This window comes from Plecotus auritus, assembly GCF_963455305.1.
Source record: "Plecotus auritus genome assembly, chromosome: 5".
NCBI lineage: Eukaryota > Metazoa > Chordata > Mammalia > Chiroptera > Vespertilionidae > Plecotus > Plecotus auritus.
In genome coordinates this window covers 157,406,701-157,422,575 of record NC_137776.1, presented here as the reverse complement: position 1 = coordinate 157,422,575, position 15,875 = coordinate 157,406,701, and positions in this window count along the sequence as shown.

Here is a 15,875-nt window from a genome sequence, read left to right as displayed (position 1 = left end):
CATCCTCACTGCCCGCCTCCCCATCCTCACTGCCCGCCTCCCCATCCTCACTGCCCGCCTCCCCATCCTCACTGCCCATGGCCCCATCCTCACTGCCCGCCTCCCCATCCTCACTGCCCATGGCCCCATCCTCACTGCCCGCCTCCCCATCCTCACTGCCCATGGCCCCATCCTCACTGCCCGCCTCCCCATCCTCACTGCCCGCCTCCCCATCCTCACTGCCCATGGCCCCATCCTCACTGCCCGCCTCCACATCCTCACTGCCCATGGCCCCATCCTCACTGCCCGCCTCCCCATCCTCACTGCCCATGGCCCCATCCTCACTGCCCGCCTCCCCATCCTCACTGCCCATGGCCCCATCCTCACTGCCCGCCTCCCCATCCTCACTGCCCATGGCCCCATCCTCACTGCCCGCCTCCACATCCTCACTGCCCGCCTCCCCATCCTCACTGCCCGCCTCCCCATCCTCACTGCCCATGGCCCCATCCTCACTGCCCATGGCCCCATCCTCACTGCCCGCCTCCCCATCCTCACTGCCCGCCTCCCCATCCTCACTGCCCGCCTCCCCATCCTCACTGCCCATGGCCCCATCCTCACTGCCCATGGCCCCATCCTCACTGCCCGCCTCCCCATCCTCACTGCCCGCCTCCCCATCCTCACTGCCCATGGCCCCATCCTCACTGCCCGCCTCCCCATCCTCACTGCCCATGGCCCCATCCTCACTGCCCGCCTCCCCATCCTCACTGCCCGCCTCCCCATCCTCACTGCCCATGGCCCCATCCTCACTGCCCGCCTCCACATCCTCACTGCCCATGGCCCCATCCTCACTGCCCGCCTCCCCATCCTCACTGCCCATGGCCCCATCCTCACTGCCCGCCTCCCCATCCTCACTGCCCATGGCCCCATCCTCACTGCCCGCCTCCCCATCCTCACTGCCCATGGCCCCATCCTCACTGCCCGCCTCCCCATCCTCACTGCCCATGGCCCCATCCTCACTGCCCGCCTCCCCATCCTCACTGCCCGCCTCCCCATCCTCACTGCCCATGGCCCCATCCTCACTGCCCGCCTCCACATCCTCACTGCCCGCCTCCACATCCTCACTGCCCGCCTCCCCATCCTCACTGCCCATGGCCCCATCCTCACTGCCCGCCTCCCCATCCTCACTGCCCGCCTCCCCATCCTCACTGCCCATGGCCCCATCCTCACTGCCCGCCTCCACATCCTCACTGCCCATGGCCCCATCCTCACTGCCCGCCTCCCCATCCTCACTGCCCATGGCCCCATCCTCACTGCCCGCCTCCCCATCCTCACTGCCCGCCTCCCCATCCTCACTGCCCATGGCCCCATCCTCACTGCCCGCCTCCACATCCTCACTGCCCATGGCCCCATCCTCACTGCCCGCCTCCCCATCCTCACTGCCCATGGCCCCATCCTCACTGCCCGCCTCCCCATCCTCACTGTCCATGGCCCCATCCTCACTGCCCGCCTCCCCATCCTCACTGCCCATGGCCCCATCCTCACTGCCCGCCTCCACATCCTCACTGCCCATGGCCCCATCCTCACTGCCCGCCTCCCCATCCTCACTGCCCGCCTCCCCATCCTCACTGCCCGCCTCCCCATCCTCACTGCCCATGGCCCCATCCTCACTGCCCGCCTCCCCATCCTCACTGCCCATGGCCCCATCCTCACTGCCCGCCTCCCCATCCTCACTGCCCATGGCCCCATCCTCACTGCCCGCCTCCCCATCCTCACTGCCCGCCTCCCCATCCTCACTGCCCATGGCCCCATCCTCACTGCCCGCCTCCACATCCTCACTGCCCATGGCCCCATCCTCACTGCCCGCCTCCCCATCCTCACTGCCCATGGCCCCATCCTCACTGCCCGCCTCCCCATCCTCACTGCCCATGGCCCCATCCTCACTGCCCGCCTCCCCATCCTCACTGCCCATGGCCCCATCCTCACTGCCCGCCTCCACATCCTCACTGCCCATGGCCCCATCCTCACTGCCCGCCTCCCCATCCTCACTGCCCGCCTCCCCATCCTCACTGCCCGCCTCCCCATCCTCACTGCCCATGGCCCCATCCTCACTGCCCATGGCCCCATCCTCACTGCCCGCCTCCCCATCCTCACTGCCCGCCTCCACATCCTCACTGCCCATGGCCCCATCCTCACTGCCCGCCTCCCCATCCTCACTGCCCGCCTCCTCATCCTCACTGCCCGCCTCCACATCCTCACTGCCCATGGCCCCATCCTCACTGCCTGCCGCCCCATTCTCACTGCCTGCCGCCCCATCCTCACTGTCCGCCTCCACATCCTCACTGCCCATGGCCCCATCCTCACTGCCCGCCTCCCCATCCTCACTGCCCGCCTCCCTATCCTCACTGCCCACCTCCGCATCCTCACTGCCCGCCTCCCCATCCTCACTGCCCGCCTCCACATCCTCACTGCCAGCCTCCCCATCCTCACTGCCCGCCTCCCCGCCTCCCCATCCTCACTGCCCACCTCCGCATCCTCACTGCCCGCCTCCCCATCCTCACTGCCCGCCTCCCCGCCTCCCCATCCTCACTGCCCGCCTCCCCATCCTCACTGCCCGCCTCCCCATCCTCACTGCCCGCCTCCCCATCCTCACTGCCCGCCTCCCCATCCTCACTGCCGCCTCCCCATCCTCACTGCCCGCCTCCCCATCCTCACTGCCTGCCTCCCCACACTGTGGTACTTGCTCCCTGAACCCCCTCAACCTCCCCCCGCTCCAGGCCCCAGCCCCCTCCTGCCCTTGGTCAGGGGTCTTGACCTAGGGCAGCCTGATGGAGGGGCCTGCTTGGCCCTTAGGCATCTGGCCTGATCCCCACCCACCCACCTTCTGGAACGTGGAACCTGGAGCACCTGAGCCAGCCCAGTGACCTTTCTGAGCCCAGTCAGCTGTCCCAGAGACCTGCCGCACTCTCTTCCCCACTGCTCCCCAGCCCTGGCTGGAGTCCCACCACAGCACCCCGGGGCTGACCTTGTAACCTAGCCCCTCACCACACCTACTCCGGCCGAGGCCCAGAGACACCTAAAGGCCCACCAGCCGGAGGCAGCTGCAGGGTGGGAGTGTGGCCGCCTCCGGCCACGGAAGAGGTGCAGGAGGCAACATACAGCCAAGTCCCGGCCGGTGCTGGGCCCAGGGCAGGTGCCCCCAGTTCTGAGTCAGCCTTTACCTGATGCTGACGCTCTGGTCCGCGGACCGCACTCTGAGATTCTTCCGGTTATGCTTCAATTATCGATCCTGCTGTTCACTGGAGAAATGCCCACTCAAAGGTCTGGATGCAAGCAGGCCCCAGCATCTTCTTCCAGACTTTACTTCTGTCTCATGGTTTTCTTGCTTTATTTATTTCCTTATTTTGTGTCTGCCCCTCCCTTGCCCTCTTCCCCACTAGAACATAAGCTCCTTGAGACCCGGGACCTCCTTTGTGCTAAAGTCTGGCATGGGGCAGGGGCTCAGTAAACATCTGTTGAAGAAATGAATGAATGAGGCAGGGGGTTGGCGGCCCTTATTGCTCATCCCCACGGGGAATATGTCACTTTATCACCACCTAGTGGGCACTTTTATGTACTGCAGCGTGGGGGAGAAAAATGCTCTACTTGTTTTGAGTCTGATGGTAGAGGAGGCCACTGTGGGTGGAGAGCGGCCCCTGGTGGTGCCCCTGTTCTCTGTGTTCTTCTCTAGGGCCCAGAGCTCCTTGGAGAAGAGCTTCCTGGAGGAGGTGACGTTGAGCTGAACAATGCAGGCAGTGAGATTTGGAAAGGGGGAAATGGGAGAGGGAGAAAAGGCATTTCTGGCAGGACGAGCAGCATAAGCAAAGGTCTGGAGGCTGGTAAGCATGGGCATGTGCCAAAAGGGAAGGGAAGTAGAAGCAGCTGAGATGGGCAGTGGAAAACGAGGCCAGATGACACAGGAGGAAGGGAAGAGGCCCAGGAAAGGGAGTGAGTGTTTGATCTCAGAAAGTGTTTGATCCGTGCCAGCACTTCACACACACAGGAATTCACCTTGTTCCTACAAAGCCCAGTGAGGTAGAGTTTAGGGCCACTGTCTTATTTTATATTTATTTATTTATTTATTTATTTATTTATTTATTTATTTATTTATTTATTTTTTAAATATATTTTATTGATTTTTTACAGAGAGGAAGGGAGAGGAATAGAGAGTTAGAAACATCGATGAGAGAGAAACATCGATCAGCTGCCTCTTGCACACCCCCTACTGGGGATGCGCCCGCAACCAAGGTACATGCCCTTGACCGGAATCGAACCTGCGACCTTTCAGTCCACAGGCTGACGCTCTATCCACTGAGCCAAACCGGTTTTGGCTTATTTTATATTTTTAGTTTTTATTTTTTTGCCAATCCTCATCTGAGGATATTTTTTTCCATTGATTTTTAGAGATGAGGAGGGGAGAGAGAGAGAAACATTGACGTGAGAGAGATACATCGATTGGTTGCCTCTGGCATGTGTTGACTGAGCCCAAGATCCAACCTACAACCTAGGTACATACCGTTGACCAGGAATCGAACCCGAAACCTTTTGGTCCAAGGACTGGCACTCTAACCACTAAGACACACTGGCCAGGGCTAGGGCCCCCATTTTACAGATGAGGAAACTGACCCACAGATGAGTAAAGTGACTTGCCCAAGGTCACACAGCTGATAAGGGTAGAAGTACATTTGATCTGGATTATCTGGCTGTTTCTCTACTCCTTGATCGGAGTGGCCGGCCCTGGTTTGTGCTTGGAGGGGAGGCGTGTTGGTGGAGCATATGCAGGAAGCTAGGAGCTGCACCCCATGGCCCTGAGTTCTTGACTCCTCCTCACTGTCTCAGGCCTGACAGCGCGTACTCAGGGTCCTCCCTCTGCTCACCCTAATGGTCATAGAGCCCCAGCCGGGGTAGCAGATGCCTGGGCTCCCTTCACTTTTCTGGGCCACAGAACACAATGGCTACAAAGACTGATAAAGGGACCTCAGAGATCTGTTACTCGCCCATTATACGGACATGAAACTGAGGCCCTGAGAGGGGAAAGAACTATGCTGGTGATGTACACAAAGCTACATCCTGGCCCTTGCCTGGGCTCCCAGCTGGAAGCTGTTGCTACCATACAAGGGGCCTGAGCCCTGGCCACAAGGATTAGCAGAGGGCCATTGGGACCCCACTGGCCAGCCAGGCCCCTGGGAAATGTGTTTGAGTTTTGGCTCCCAGTGAGGTGTGTCCCCGGGGGTGGGAGGTGTGGACTCAGGCTGAGGGGCCAAGGCCTCCATGAGGAAGGAAGACAGGCTTAGCTGGATCTGTCCACAGGCTTTCTGGAGGCCAGACTCACCAGGGCAGAGGGATGGGCGGGTCTGGACCGTGCTGACACTGCCAGCCCTGCACCCAGCCCAGGAGGCCTGCTCTTCTGGGGGCTCGGGGGCACAGGGAGCCACCTCTACCAGACCGAGCGCAGCTGTGTGTCAGGCTTCACTCTGTGACCTTCACCACCACACAGCCCCAGAGTGGGCACTGTTATGATTCCCACCTTCAAAGAGGAAAGATGGATGCTCAGAGAAGGACTTGCCAAGGTCACCAAGTTTGAGCTGGGCCTCAAAGTTAGGTCAAAGTGCCCCGAAGCTCTTGACCACAAACCACAGCCACATCTGTAGCTGGTGGTTCATTCACGGCCTCTGATGTTGGGCAGCTCCTGGAGCGTTTGCTGCTGCCCTGACCCCTGGGGTGCTGGCTGCAAGCCTCTAGCTTTGTGCTCACGTGGTCCCCACCACACACCCCATCTCTCCTCTGACCCTCACCACTCCCCTTCCCTGTCCATCTTGCCCATGAACCAGCAACCACACCGGGGCAAAGACAAGGAGGGTCCAAGCCTTTTCTGAGGCCCCAGCACCCGCCAGGGTGCACACACAGCACACATCTTCCCTGCGAGTGAACTCCTGCAAAGGCAGATACCACCCCATTTTCCAAGTGGGAAAACTGAAGGTCAGGGGGGACACTGACCGGCCTGAGTCACCAGCAGCTCCAGGCAGCGCAGGGTCCCACCAGGCCTCCTGCTGTCGGGGCTCGGGCTCCCTCCGCGGGGCAGTGGCCTCACCACCCTCCCCGGCAGCTGTGCAGCTCAAGTCCTGAACGTGCACCCGAAGGTGGGACCTTTGGTTGTTTTTTGCCAGCCGGGTGCGCCCGGATGTGGGCTGGCCCAGCTGGCGTGCAAACCCCGGACCTGAGGGCCAGGAGGAGATCACCGTGGTCAGGTTTCTAGTGCGTTATTTCTGGTGGGGATTTTACCAGAGCCGTTTCCTTAAAGCTGCTCAGGGCACGGCTGAGATTTCGTGATGAGCTGTAACAGCCGGAGTATTGGGTCTGTGAGCAGGGAGCAACTGTTCGTTCTTAAACGAGCCAGCTCCTCTTTTCTCAGATATTTCCGGGGGAGCAGGGGGCCGGGATCCAGGACTGAAACAGCAGTGCTCACACCAGCCGAGCCCAGCACCCGTTATGCAGAGGGACCCACAGACCCACGGGGGCAGCACCATTCCACAGGCAGGAAGGCCTGTGGGTGCAGCAGGGCAGAGCCAAGGGGAGGTGCCGCCTCCCAGAGACCCGGCTGGCCATCAGGAACCAGGGCAGGTCAGGGTGGGGCCTTTCCCACCGGATGCAGGAGGAGAGGGTGTGTGGGGCCTGGCGGGCATCACGCTAGGTTGTAATGGGGCTGCTGAGGAGGCTGGTGTAAGACAAGGACACAGCAGGAGGAGAGCCTGGGAGCTCTGTCCTGGGCCCGTTCCCCGGCAACAGGCTCAGATTCCCATGCAAGCGCCTTACTCAGGAGGTGCTCCCAGAACCAGCCAGAAAAGGAGCAGAAGCAGGAGAGGGGCGGGGAGGACAGGTGACCCCATTTCTGGCTGAGTCCTGCTGAGGGTGGCTTTGGTCTGATTCTGTGGGGGTCTCTGAAGTGAAGGGTTGTTGAAACCCCAGGCAGCGGAGCTGGGCTTCCATACTCCCAGAAGCCCATTCGTCAGGGCCATGCAGGGAGGTCTGGGCCGCTTCCTGGAGAAGGAGGCCTATCCTCACCGAGTGCTGTGTGGTGACTGAGCATGCAGGCCCCAGGGGGGGAGCTCAGGCGCCTGGTGGAAGGACACACTGGTGTTTCCTACCTGGAAAAGGACCGAGGCCCAGGCCTGATTTAGGACAGGCCCAGGAGGAGCATGAGCCCTGTAGGCTGCAGGTGAAGTTCACTCAGCTATTTCAGCAAAAGTCCCATAAACCACCTCCGGAAACCCTTTCTCATGTGCCGCTGTTTGGGGCCAAAACCCTAAACTGTGACGAGGAGGGACAAATAGCTCAGGTGCTAATAGAACATCTATTTCAGCTAAAACCGGTCAGAAATGAGTCACTGGCCTGATCTGGGCCCCCAGAGGCTGCACTAACAGAAGCTCATCTGGTCCTGTCCCTTCCCTGCCTGCCAGCTTCCACGGCTCCCCTTGCCTGCAAGCAAAGGCCCTGAACCCCAGTGTTCCCCAAGTCCTCCTGGATGAGCCCACAGCGACTGAGAGCAGCAAACCTTAGGCAGAAACCGCAGCACCAGCAGCTCCCAGGCCCTGCAGCCCCGCTGCCAGGAACCGCCAGCCTCCTCTCGGCTTTGCCTCATGCAGCGAAGGCGTCTAAATGCGAGTCCAAGGTTGCCTAGGACCAAACCAGAGAGGGTTGGACCTGCATTGCCACCATGTGCCCACCATCCAGATATCATTGCTGACGTGTACACATAAGGAACTGTTTGACATTGAAACGGGGGCTCAGAACTGTTGGACATTGAAATTGGGACTCAAACATTTTTTGTTATTATATGTTTATTTCTAGTCTGCAGAGGCAAGATTTTTTAAAGGAAAGAAATGGGGAAAAATAGATACAGAGGCAAAGAAGCATTGAACAGACTGTCAAACTACAGCGGGAAGGCAGGGGAGGTTGCGGGGGGGCAGGGGGAGGAGGGCTATAAGAGATCAACCGAAGGACTTGTACGCATGCATATGAGCATAACCAATGGATACAAGACACTGCGGGGGGGAGGGGGCAGTTAAAGGGGTAGGGGAGGCTGGGGGGAGGTCAATGGGGAAAAAAAAGGAGACATATGTACTACTATTTGTAATACTTCAAACAATAAAAATAAAATAAAATAAAATAAAATAAAATAAAATAAAATAAAATAAAATAAAATAAATAAATGCAAGTCCACACAGTTCTGCAAACCTCCCCGAATCCCTGCCTCCATCCCACCCAAGGGGACGCGCCCCTGGGGTGGAGCTTTCCTTACAATGATTACACGTGGTTTTATTTCAGGAAAAAAAAAAAAGCACATAAGGCCTTATTCCCAATCGCCGGTGGGTTGAGGAGACTCCCAGGTAGTCTCGGTGAGGTCAGGGAACCTTGCACCCGGCAACCTTGGAGGCTGGGGCGGGAGGGGACAGACTGTAGTGCATCAAAAAGTCTTTTGGGCTCTGCCTTCAAGCACCCGGAACCCGAACCCTCCCACCACCGCCTCCGCTCAGGTCTCAGCTGCTGTCCCCTCTGCAGCGGCTTCCTGGCATCTCCCTGTGTCCGCCTGGCCCTGCTCCATCAGCCTCTTCTCCCAGCGGCCAGGGCCCTACACAGCTCTCCTCTGAGGAGCTCTCCGTGGGCTCCCATCACCCTCAGGGTGAGCAGGTGTCCTACCTCGGCCCATCACGCCCACAAGATGCCCTCTGACCTCTCTCCCTGCCCCTCCTGCTTCCCCAGGTCCTTGCTGTGCACACTCTTCCCCAGGTCCTTGCTGTGTATACTCTGACAGGAGAGCATGCAAGGCTCCTGCACTTGCTGTTCCCTCTGCCTGGAACAAGCCTCCCTTCATTTTCTCACATCCCTTCGCAGACTTCCCTGGCTGCACCACCCCATCCCCACCTGCATTCTCTCCTCCCCTCACCCTGCCTTATTCATCCCCCCAGCACTCACACCAGCCTGATACAGCCTTATCTTTATTTACTTATTAGGTAGTTCAGTGTCTAGTTTTCCTCTAGAAGGTGAGCTCTAAGAGACTAAGATTTGTTTTGTTTGCTGACATCTTCAGTATGGACAGCAATGCCTGGCTCAAGAAACACTTATCGAATGAATGAATGAATGAATGAATGAAGCGCACCTGTCATTTGATGGAGAAGGTGGGCAGAACTCCCCAAGAGGTTCTGGGATGTTCCCAGCCCCACGTTTCCTCCTGCATGAAATCTGCTGTCCAGGTTCTAAATGGATGTCCCGGCGCAGGTGGCAGCTCTGATCACTCAGTGGGGCTGGTTTTCCTTTGGTGCAAACACCACCTCTTCCTGGGAGCCCTCCCAGAGCCTTTCCCAGCCGAGAGGGAAAGTCCGTCCTACCCCTCCTTGCCTGACACAGTCCCCCGGAGATCTGCACTGGGTGTCCGTGAGCTCCCCTGCGGCCCTGAGTCATGCCCAGATGACACCTGGAGACCTGCCTCGGCTCCTGTGGTCTCAGCCACGCCCCTTTCCTTATTTAAGCCTCACAACAACCCTCTGAGGGAGTCATTACTATCCCCATTTTACAGATGAGAAAACTGCGGTCAGAGGCGCAGAAGTGACTTACCCAGGTCCCACGGCTGGCGGCACAAGGTGGCCTCCCGGGCCTCAGGACAGCACAGCTGTGTTCACAGTTGGCGCTCAGGTTTTTGGCGAATGAATGAAAGGGCATACCCGAGTCCTGCGGAGGGAGCCATGGAGACGCTGTAATCAGAGCGTGTGCCAGTCGCTGCGGGTGATCAGTGTGGCCATCCATGCTCAGCTGCCCCGGAGAGAGAGATCGCGGCTTTGCTGGTGTCTGTGCGGAGAAAGAAAAGGCAGTCTTCCTTCCAGAGTCCCAGGGACCCACCTGTGGGATGTGAGGAAGTCACATGACCATGCTCATCCCTGGCCCTCAGCCTCTCACTGGGGTAAAGGCAAGGCCCAGAAGGGTTGAACTATGAGCCAGAAATTAGGAACAGAGCTGCGACCAGGGCCCCCTGCCTCTTGACACCAGCCCTATCTTTGTTCGCTACCTACTACATTCATAATGGCTCTATCCCTAGGACCTGTCTCAGCTACCTCATCTGTAAAGTGGGGGTAATTGTGCCTGTCAAAAAGAATCAAAGATTAAATGAGATAGTACAAGAAAAGTGCCTGGCAGAATGGAAATTCTTACTAAGTGAAGCATATAATTATTAACTGGGTCCAGGAAAGGCATATATATATATATATATATATCTCAACTGATTCTATTATGTTTTGAAAATGAAATGTAGTTTAATTAAACACTGCCTTTATAATTATATATATATATGAACACCCTATATCTATTTTATATTTATATATGACATTGCTTCCTCCTTCCCTGTCCTACAAATGCATCTCCCAGGCCTGGAATGCAAACTTGGTCATTAGAAGAAGACCTGTTTGTGTAGGGAAAAAAGCAATAATAATAGTGCGCAGGGGAGGAGATGGTGTGGCAAAACCAGCACAGTGTGGCAGCATTTTGTGGGCATTTTAAACATGCCAGGTAAATACGTTATCAAATGTTAAATATTAATAAAGTCTCATTTTATCTGAGTTCTCCTAACTTTTAAAATGTATGTCAAAAAACAAATAATTTCAAAGCTGTCCAGTTAAGTGAACTACAAACCAGATTTACAATATTGCTAAATAGGGTGTTTTAAAAATTGCCAAACAAATATTAGTATCTCCTCCTGCCTTTTTTCAGGATTAGTCTTTTTTTGTTATTGTTACTCCTCGCCCGAGGATATTTTTTCCATTGATTTTTAAAGAGAGAGTGAAAGGGATGGAGAGAGAGGTGGAGGGGGGAAAGGGGAGGGGGAGGGGGAGGAGGGGGAGGAGGAGAGAAACATCGATGTGAGAGAGACACATCCATTGGTTGTGTCCCACATGCGCCCCAGGGTGGGGATCAAACCTGCAGCCAGGTACCTGCCCTTGACAGGGAATTGAACCCAAGACCCTTCAGCATATGGGCTGATGCTCTAACCCAGTGGTCGGCAAACTCATTAGTCAACGGAGTGGCAAACCGCAGCTCACGAACCGCAGTTTGCCAACCACTGCTCTAACCACTTAGTCACATGGCCAGAGCAGGATTGATCTTGAACTCCATCAGGATATTGGTGCTCAGGTCTTTGGAAAGTGAATGAAAGGGCATATCCGAGTTTAGCAATATTCCTGGTGGGAGGCGCAATATCCTGACACACCTGCATGTCACGAGGGCCAACTCCTTGGTAGACAGCGAGGTGACAGAACATACCAAGAGCCATAGAAACCATCTGTATACTTTGACCAGTTGTTTCCTGAAATTTGTCCTAGTGAAAAAAAGCAAGCAAAAATGGAAGCCCATAGGATGCTAAAGGCAGTGCTGGTCACAGTGGAGGAGAAGGGCGAGCACGCTCAGTCGTAACAATGGGGACCATGGAGTAAGTGATGCTTGCATCCTTGGCTCGTCAGCCAGCAAAAAATGACCACTTTGGGGAGACAACGTGGATGATACTTATGTTCAAAGGTTTCCTGTCAAAAGGGAGATGCACTGAGACTGCAGGCTCCGCTCTCGGGCCGTTTTCTTTCCTCCCTGTTGGATGCTCACAGCAGCCCTTTGACGTAGTCACAGCAGGGTCATGGTTCAGTCGCCCACGATCCAGGGGAGGAAACCAGGCTGAGCAGTGAGAAGCCAGAGGGACTCAGACTGGGAACTGGGACAGCTCCCGGGTCTCCTGACGCAGAGCCGGGCGCTGCCTCAGAGCAGTGAGGAGCCTGACCCTGACATGGGGACCCAGCAGCCAGCCCCAGAGCCGGGAGATGGGAAGAGAGTCCCTCTTTGCTGGGCAGCCCCAGCTCCCAGATAAGGACAAAGCCCTGCTCTCCCCCAGCCTCCCTGTCTCATCCAGTGGAGGTGCTGCCTGGGCTGGCCTATCCTCTCTCAGGCTGGGGTTCCCCCCTCCCGCCCCCGGGAGATTTGGAAGACGCCCAGTTCCTGGCCCCACCTTGTTCTGAGCTGGGCTTCTAGGAAGCCCCTTCTACACACTTGACCCATGACATCATGTGGAAAAACCCTTAGACACCCTAACACCTGATGCAGATGCTTGTTGTTCCTATTATGAAAAAACTAAGTTGTAATGTGAAAATTTTCCATCATGCAAAAACTGGTAATAATATAACAAACACTCACCTCCATTGCCAGCTTAGGAAAGAAAAACATACAGGGAACTGAAGGCTCCTGGGTGTCCCTTCCCAATCCCCCTCCCCACCTCTGTCACAGAGGTGACCCAAGCCAGAATGAGGTGTTTGTCCATAAATGTTCAGTAGGGTTGTTTTGCATGCTTTTAAACTTTCAGTGGATTCATACTGTCTTATATTTATTCCACAAATTCACTCAACAAATATTTATTGAGCACCTACTATATGTGAGGCACCCTTCTAAGCTCTGAGAATATTGGTGAACAACACAGACAAGGTCACTGTGTTTGTGGTGTGTACATTCCTGTGGGTGAGCCAAATGATAAGCAAAATGTATGGATTATAGATAAATCATCCTATATAATAAAGGGCTAATATGCAAATTGTCCCTGCAGGAGTTTGACCGACTGGGAGTTCAACTGCTTGCTATGACATGCGCTGACCACCAGGGGGTGGTGCAGAATGAAGGAAGGCCCAGCCGGCAGCTGGAAGAAAGGCCCCAGCCAGCAGCCAGAAGGTCCTGATCAGCCCTGATCGCTGGCCAGGCCTAGGGACCCCACCAGTGCACAGATTTCATGCACTGGGCCTCTAGCATAATATATTAGAATGTGAGATGCAAAGGGAAAAAATAAAGTCAGAGATGTGGAGGTGGGATGTTGCAATTTTAAGTACCACCATATCCTTCTATATCTTGCTTATTTACTCACTATTATATTTTTCTATTTTGTGAAAGTACCATCTCATTCCCTTATCAATAAATATTTTAAGATTTTTTGATCATAGACAATATTGCCATAAGCATTCTTGTAAATGTCTCTTTGCACATACCCAGGAGAGATTTTCTGGGGCATGTACCCTGGTATAGATTTGCTGGGTCCAGGGCATCCTGGACCTCACTTAGCTGGATGGTACCAATGGCACCCCCAGGCGGTTGTACCAATGACACTCCCACAAGCACATGAGCTTACTCCATCTCTTCTCCAACACTTGGTGGTGTCGGATTTTTAAAAACACTTGCTGATCTGACGAGTGTAAAATGCTGTATCTTTGTTTATACCTGAACTTCCCAGATAACTACAAAAGTTGAGCATTTTTTTGCAAAAGTTTGTTACCATTTGTGTTTCTTCTTTAATGAGCAGAAATTTCATTGACTTTGGTCTATTGATTTCATATCTGCTAATCTTGCTAATAATTGGCCTGTAGATTTCTTTGGGTTTTCTAAATAAATGATAATAAATAAATTATCTGCAAATAATGACACTTCATTTCTTTCTTTTCAAATGTATGCCATTAATTTATTTTCTTTATTTTATTACTTTATGTAAAAACTTCTGCCATTATATGTATTGATTTTAATATTTAAGAAAAATAAATTCAAAAGTACAATGTTGAATAAAAAAGGTAACAGTGGGCATCCTTATTTTTTCCTGATTTTAAAGAAAGTATTTCTATTGTTTACATATCAAGTAATGTTTTGTATATATTTTTTAATAAATAACTTTTATCACATTAGGGAAATTCCCTTCTATTTCCAATCTGTTTAGAGTTTGATCATCAGTTAGTGCATACTTTTGTCAAATACTTTTTCTGCATCTACTTTCCTTATTCTTTAATCTATTAATGTGGTAAATTACCTTTATAGATTTTTCTAACATTAAGTCAGCTTTGTATTGCTGGGATAAACTCAACTTGGTTATGATACATTATCTTTTTTACACACAGTTGCATTATTTTAATAACTAGCAGCCCAGTGCACGAAATTTGTGCACAGGGAGGGGGTCCCTCAGCCCGGTCTGCACCCTCTCCAATCTGGGACCCTTCGGGGGATGTCCAACTGCCGGTCTAAACTGGCATTCAGACATCCCTCTCACAATCTGGGACTGCTGGCTCCCAACTGCTCACCTGCCTGCCTGCCTGATCACCTCTAACCACTCTGCCTGTTGGCCTGTTCACCCCCAACTGCCCCCCCCCGCCAGCCTGCTTGCCCCCAACTGCCCGCTGCTGGCCTGCTCCCCCCAACTGCCCTCCACTGCCAGCCTGCTCACTTCCAACTGGCCCCCCCACCCCCTGCTGGCCTGATTGCCCCCAACTGCCCCTCCCCTCCTGGCCTGATCGCCCCTAACCGCCTCTACCTCAGCCCCACCACCATGGCTTTGTCCAGAAGGTCTCCTGGTTTAATTAGCATAATACCCTTTTATTAGTAAAGATATGTTATTTAGGATTCTTACCTCTATGCTCTTTCATGAAATGGGCCTGTAATTTTTCATTCTCATGCTTTCATTGTCTAATTTTGCTAGGAAGGTTATACTGGCTTCAAGAATAAATTTGGGAGTATTCCTTATTTTTTTTTTTATTCCCTGGGATAATTTATATAAGATTGGGATTATCCATTCCTTGAAATGTTAGTAGAATTTACCTATAAAACCATCTTGGCCTTGACTTCCCTTTGTGGGAATGTTTTCAGTTATTGTTTCAATTTCTTTAATAGTTTTAGGACTATTCAGAATATCTATTGTTTTCCACTTTAGGTAGAAATTTATTTTTACTAAGACTTAAAATTTGTTCGCATAGAGGTTTTGATGGCATTCTCTTGCTATTTTTTTCTCAGTAATCTTTTATTTGCAAATGTAGCCACATGAGAAGATAAAATCTCCAGATAGTTGGCTGTCTTTGTGTTATCATCTTTTAAATCTGTTTTAACTATAGTTATGTTATTCTTTTTATGTATGATGTCATTTACTTGTATCTTTTTTTCCCTTGATTGATCTTCCCAGAGATTTGCCTTTTTTTTTTCTTCAAATAATTAACTCTAGATTTTGTTGGTCTTTTTTTATTGCATTTTTGTTTTCTATTTCATTGAATTCCATTTTGTTTATCATCTCTTTGTTTATATTTGGGGGGGTATTATATTTTTTTAAAAAGTCTTAAATTGGAACACTTAGGTCATTAATTTGTCCTGAGGGTATTTGCCTCCCATTTGAACTGAACTGAACAGCAGCTGTTTTGAGTGAATGTGGGGCTGACGGGGATGGAGGTGGAGGCCCAGAACCCAATGCGGGGATGGGGAGTCTAATCGGAGACCCTTTACACTAAGCAGGACTCCAAAGGCCTAACCTTGGGGCAATGTTGCTTTCTCTCTAAACTATAGTAAACAAGAACAAAACCCATAAGGAAGAAGAGAATACTACAGGAGTCATCAGCATTTTGTAAGTTGAAATGTAGATGGATTTCATAGGCCCAGGAAAGCCAAATCCCAAACTTGGAAAAGAAGCCTGAACCTTGGAGAGACCCAGAACCAAGCATGCCAAGTATCTCAGGCTGGGTAACTGGGTGGAAGAGAAAAGATCCTTCAAGTTTGTAGAGGAAGAGTAGATTGCAGACAAAAGATTATGGCTCAGAATGACCTTGGATTTTTTAATAGCACCAGTGGAAGCCAGAACACAGTGCAGTGATGTGTTCTGAAAGAGAGTTTATAGTTAAACTGGTGATAAAAATGAGCAAACAAAGCCAATGACAGGAACAAGTCAATTATTAACTCCAAGGAAAATGAAATGTACAGGAAAACAGCATGGCAGTAGCCTATACAGCTCATTTGCTGGTAGATTTACAGTAAAAAAAAAAAAAAAAGGC